The following is a 6,195-nucleotide window of genomic DNA, read 5'->3' as shown; positions in this document are numbered from 1 at the left end:
CTTGAACGAAGGTGTTGTCATTGATTAAACGTCCTTCTCTCCTTGACCAAGTGATGTAAAATTAAACCATTGACTCTTTTAATGACTTGACTCGAATTAACTTTTATTTTCATTGGTTTGAAAAAAGCAAAAATTGGGTGCATATTTTGGGAATCAAGTATGGGGAATTCGTTTCAAGCAACATGGTTTATGTTGGGAGGATAATATCCGACTTACCCTCCTAAAAAAATGATGGAAAAGCGCACACAAGACTCTAGACATGGTCGTGACATATACAGAGTGTGTGCATTGACTAGTGAGTGAAAGTGACAGGCTCAAGACTCATGTAATGACTATGGGACTATGTGATTAGACTCAATCAAAAACCAAACTAAGACCTTGGCTATTTAAATTAATTAACCAAAAAAGTTTAGATTCGACGTAGAGACTCAGAAAGGAAAACCGAACCATTGCGAAACGATGGAACCATCGCATCGCGTTGGTTCTATTGCAACGCGATATAAATATCGCGTCGCGATAGAACTAACGTTCTGCGTTACAAGTCAGACTTTCGCGCCAGAACTGGAATGTCAGTTTAACTTGTTTCCGGTAATTCTTTCAAAAGGGAAGCCTATAGTCTTAGTAGGTCAAGTATGTTTAGACTTTATTAGTCCAAATTAATTAATTAATAAACTGAGCAAAGTCCTTTTTTAGTCATTAATTAGTTTGTTAAAACCTTATAAACACACGTCAACACAAACGGTTAGTTTATCACAAATAAGTATGCACAAGTAAGGAATGCACAACTAGTCAAATAGTCACAACATGATGCAATGAGTTTGCAACCTAACCATGGCTCTAGTTCTCTAAAGCTCAAGAATTATGGTAGTCAAAGAGGGTCCATGGTTACGAATTTGGATGCATCGCGTGGAAGCCTTACCTTTGGAAGGGTTGGCGCGTATGGATGGAACCCCATAAGTTAGACTTGCTTCCATGGTTTGGTGAATTCACAAACTCGGATGTACCCGTCGTTGCACGGAGCGTTCGATTAGGTAGATAGAGCATGAATTCCTAGGGGATAAAACCATATGTAAAACACAAATGGGTTCATGAAAGAAGGAAAAACTCAATCAGGAAGTAGAATCGGCGAAACAGTACTAGAATCGGTCAAAATAAGAAGACAGATTTCTGGCTCGATGTTGGAAGAACTCGGCGTGAGAAAACAGGGTCCATCGCACAGCGATGACTCCATTGCGTCGCGATGAAGCCATCGCATGGCGATGGACACTGTCGTCTCGCGACAGTTCCTACACTTCGTGGCAGCTTTCTATGTTCTCAAAATTTTCCGATTTTTCGTAGTATTTTTTCGATTCTAGTTGTGAAAGATATTTCCCAATATTCCTACATGTAAAATTCCTATGTTTTTTACGCATTTCAGATGGTCTTTCTAATGAGGACCTTTTTATGCTTATTCCATAATGTTAATCAAAATTACGCACAATGAATATCAAGAATTTTTCAAGTCTCATCCACTCATTCTAAAGTCAATTGCCAAAATAAATTTTAGGAATCAAAATTAGAAATCCTCCCCAGCGGAGTCGCCAAAAAACAGTAGGGAATATTTCAACACTCAACTTTGAGCCCCACTGTGGTCATGCACTTAAGCATGGTGGCGTCCAAAGGGAAAGAAACTAGAGCAAAAGAGTCGCCAACAAGTTTTAGGAACTTGTAAACCGTTCATGGGTGTGAAGGTTACACCCCATTCATGATCACGGAGATCGCTAACTCCATAGTGGTCCAGAACCATGACTGGATATTCGAGGATGATGGTATGAATCTAACCTAAAAGAGATTGAACCCGCCCTAAATCGGACTCTACTTAATTCTTATGACATTCATGTGCGCTTTCCGATCAACGTACATACATCAAGTTAATCCTAAACTTGTTTAATCTATGTTGGTTGATTATTAATGCACAAATAAATCTATTATTGGTGATCACTTGAATTAAAATCATATTAAGCCTAAAATCAAATTATTAATTATCTTATTAGGCGTGATTCCAAATACAAATTCCCTTTAAACCTGCAGAAACGGGCGTGATCAAGCAATTGCTATAAATCATAGAATAATCAAGCAATGTAATAATAATTTACACAACAAATCATCATCATAATCATCATCAATCTAATAATTAGCAAGATCCTAGGCATGATACTAAACAGATTAATAACAAACCCTAGCATGTCACTAATAATAAAAATCAAAGCTTTAGCCTAAACATGATACTAGGAATCACAAAAGCATCCTAACATGATACTGGGAATTATAAAAGCATCCTAACATGATACTAGGAATTAAAATAATATTCTAAGCATGATTTCTATATCAAATGAAGGAATAAGGATAGTGGATCTACTCACTTTGATGCCTCGTATCTCTTTCTATTAAAACAATAAACACGTTAGTAACTTCAAGAAAGAAATAAACCAAACAAATAAATCAAAATAGAATTGAAATAAGGATTAGGGACCAAATCCTCAGAAATATCAACCTTTCACGTCGAGGTCGAAGGCAATTTCGAGAAGGGATTGGAGTATTCAAGTCTCGCAAAGGTCGTATGGTGTGATGTATTTAGGCTAGGCTAAGAAAGAGAGAGAGAGAAGCTTATAGAGAGGGAGAGTTTAGATGATGATTGTTGGTGAATGAAAACGGAGGAAAACGACCCTATTTATAAGGAAAAACGAGGGAAAAGATCAGAAAAAGAGTCAGAATCCAACTCGGAATAAAACGCTTTTCATCGCGTGGCGATGGTTACATCGCGTCGCGATGCTTATATCACTGCGCGACATTTGCGTCGCTGTGCAACAATTCCATCGCTGCGCGATGCTTTCATAAGATGAGATTCGTACGGAATCTGACTTCCAATCAAATTGGGTTAGTCGAATATCCGTACTTATCTTTATTTTATCAGAATTAAATCTTATAAACAAGTGTTTTATCCGAAGTAAAATTCCTAAATTTTATCTTTTCAAAAAAGGATAAATTAGAACCTTCTAGAGAATTCTAGAAGCTAATAACAAATCCTAAGGGATTTAGGACTCAGAACAACCTTCTAGACAATTCTAGAAGCTTGTAATAAATCCTATTGGGATTAGGAATGATTTGAGGTTAATGGACCCTCCACATGATCATTGGGTCGTAGCTAGGTAAGGCTCGGTTTGGGCTTGGTTTTATTTTGTCCATAACTTCCTCGTTATAACTCGGAGTTGGGCTTATTATATATCGTTGGAAAGCTCTTTTCAAGACTCATCCATCTACATAATCATTGGACCCAGATTATGGACCAAAATAAATGGTTTGGACGTTTTTATAAAGATGACACGAAATGAATGATTTAAACACTAGTAGAAAAAAGCAATTGCCAAGCGGTTAAAAACCCTTAATGGGAAGCAGTTTTGAACCGGTGGGTCTAAGGGGGTCACCCATTGCCCCCTTGTAATGGGCAGCGGTTCAAAACGCTTCCTATTTTGAGGGAATGGGCAGCGGTTCACACTCCAAACCGCTGGCCATTTGTTGTTTACAGTTGAATTATAAGACATAATGGGCAGCGGTTTGGCCCACTGAACCGCTGCCCTTTAATACAATTTTTTTTTTTTTGTTTTTTCACCGCCAAACACTTATACATATAAGTAATAAACATAAACCTCATATATTTTCATTAATAACTGTAATTTTACACTTGCAAAAAAAAAATAACAAAAAAATACAATTGTTGGATTTACACAACAGCTCCAGCAAAGTGGCAGGGGCAGCAACAGTAGCAACTTAGAAGCAGAACAACAACATAGGAGCAGAACCAGTTAACTATGTTCTGAAGTAGACATATTCTACATAGCATGTTGCTCATAAACCAATGTAGTATCAAGCTGTTGAAATCAAATAATGACACCATTTTAGTGTATCTGCATGTATCAAGTAAATTAAGTGCAAAAATATAAAAGAAACATCACAACACCCCAACTTCAACACATACCAGTGTAGTTTTTAAAAAATAAGAGACTGCTTCTAGGTTTATTTATCATAATTCTATTTGAATCATAAAAAAGAAACTATACTACTCGCATACAGTAAGAGTAGGCAGGGTATAAGGCAAGTAAAACAAATGTCAAGCGACATGATAACATGATATAATCTCCATCTTCATCAACTTTTTTCAAACTCCAAAAGAGATGGATATACAAGAAAACGTGGGCAATAGGTGGGAAGAGGGGAGGGGGGGGGGGGGGAGAACCTGTACTGCAAGTATTCTGAGCATTGCAAATATGACATAGTGGTTCATCAATTAAGAAATGGTTATTTTACAACACTAATTAAAAAGTGCATCCTTTCGTTTGTTACATAAGTATTTAGTAGTCAAGGCAAAGATCAAAATAAAATAAAAAGTTGTCAAATGTTTCAGGAATATTATACACACCACTACAAGTAAAATCTTGAAGTATAAAGGCAACTTTGTTTTGATTCATAGTGCTAAGACATTTTAGAGAAGCAATGATAGTCAAAAGAGAGTATTATACCTTACTTAATATGCCAACAGAATTAATAAGCTCCATCATCAAGTCATCAACTTCAAAAATGTTTTCTTGCAAAGCCCGGTCAAATAGAGAAGGATGGGCTTTTACAAACTCGATGGCCTCACGAACGATTTTATTTTTCACTTATCAGAAGAGGGGGAAAAAAAGAGACAAGATAAATCTTCTGCATTGGCATATTTTCTGAAATTTCACCAGTTATCAATTACCTACATGACTACACACACCAGTTTAGAAAATACTCATAAAAAACCAAGGGCAATAAGCACAATTTTGCAAAGATGTGAAAACCACTTGAATAATCTTCATCTTCATCAACTTTTTCCAAACCCCAAAAATTAACACTAATTGATAATCAACTCATAACCTAAATACTAAAACCTTAATTATACAATAAAATGAACAATACATGTAAATCAATACATATAATTTAACACAAATTAACCTAATCAGACGTATTCTCATAGCTACAATACATAGAAAACAACTGATAACTCAAAAAATTTGAAAATAAACATCAAAACATTTCCAGTGAACACAAAATAAAGCAATCAAAATCACACAACTTGGCAACAATAGTTAAGTAGACTGATAAATTCCCCAAATCAGGCATAAATCTGAAATCGTATAAATCAAAGCCTAAACATGGAGTTGTTTTGTAGCAGATTTTTCTCTTTATGAATGCAGAAGAGATGAATTAGAGAGTAGGGGTGGTTAATGGACAGGGCTGCCCATTGATAATAGGGTCGGACCAAAATTTAAAGGGTTTTGACCCTAATATTTTAGTGGACAGGGTCACTAAAGGGCTTTAAGATATAGGGTTAATAATGGGCTTTTATTGACAGCTCATTAATATCAAAAAAAATAAAAATTAAAGGGCCAAAAAGAAAAATTAAAGGGCCAAAAACCCAAATTTAAAAAAATAAAAATTAAAATTAATCCAAATACCTTTCTCTCTCCTCCATTGAAGCGCACTCAGAGCTCTCCACTGAAGTCGCTTCTCAGCTTCTCATGTATCATCATTTTCTCTCTCTTAATCTGTTCTTCAATTTTGATTCATGTTTTCATTTTGTTAATGTTTGATCGTCGGCATTTGCTTTTTTGTTGCGCATTTTGGCTCAAATTGTGATACTTTTGAGGTGAATTCTTTGAATTTGCAATTCGAGGTTTAATTAATTGATCAGCATTTTTATTTACTTATGAGATTATTTTATTTTATTTATCGCTTCAATTTGATCATCGGCATAGTTTTCATTTCGCGTTTTTCGCTATTTTTTATGTGATTTTTCGATTTCTAAATTTTTATCTGAATATCAGTTGTTTCTTTCGAATAATTTTTGATCATTTTGGTGATTTTGATGTTTAAATTTGTTAATATATTTGATTTTATATGAACATTGTCATTGAATTCAGAGCATATGATCAATTTGAAAGAATTTTGTTAACCTATGTAAATTTCTATGATCTGAGACTTGGTTTGTAATCATCAATACGTAAGCATTTGGTCTAATAACTCCCATTAACTGTTGGTAATATTTCTAAGCTTGCAATTGTGCAGTGTGTTCCTTAATATGGATGATGATACTACTACTACTACTTCTACGACACGTGATGATGGATATAA

General features: G+C 35.2%; 1 long non-coding RNA gene across 1 annotated transcript; it reads right to left on the bottom strand.

Moving 5' to 3' along the window:
* Positions 1 to 3,668: 3,668 nt before the first annotated feature.
* LOC110687392 lies at positions 3,669 to 5,902 on the bottom strand. The gene is made up of 2 exons (XR_002504434.1): positions 4,557 to 5,902; positions 3,669 to 3,908 (listed from the first exon to the last, which is right to left on the bottom strand). It is a non-coding gene; the product is annotated as an uncharacterized LOC110687392 (long non-coding RNA).
* Between the last annotated feature and the right edge of the window lie 293 nt (positions 5,903 to 6,195).

The sequence above is a fragment of the Chenopodium quinoa genome, unplaced genomic scaffold (assembly GCF_001683475.1).
Source record: "Chenopodium quinoa cultivar QQ74 unplaced genomic scaffold, ASM168347v1, whole genome shotgun sequence".
Classification (NCBI taxonomy): domain Eukaryota; kingdom Viridiplantae; phylum Streptophyta; class Magnoliopsida; order Caryophyllales; family Amaranthaceae; genus Chenopodium; species Chenopodium quinoa.
The sequence above is the reverse complement of the archived record's forward strand: the minus strand, read 5'-3'. Positions and strand labels throughout refer to the sequence as shown.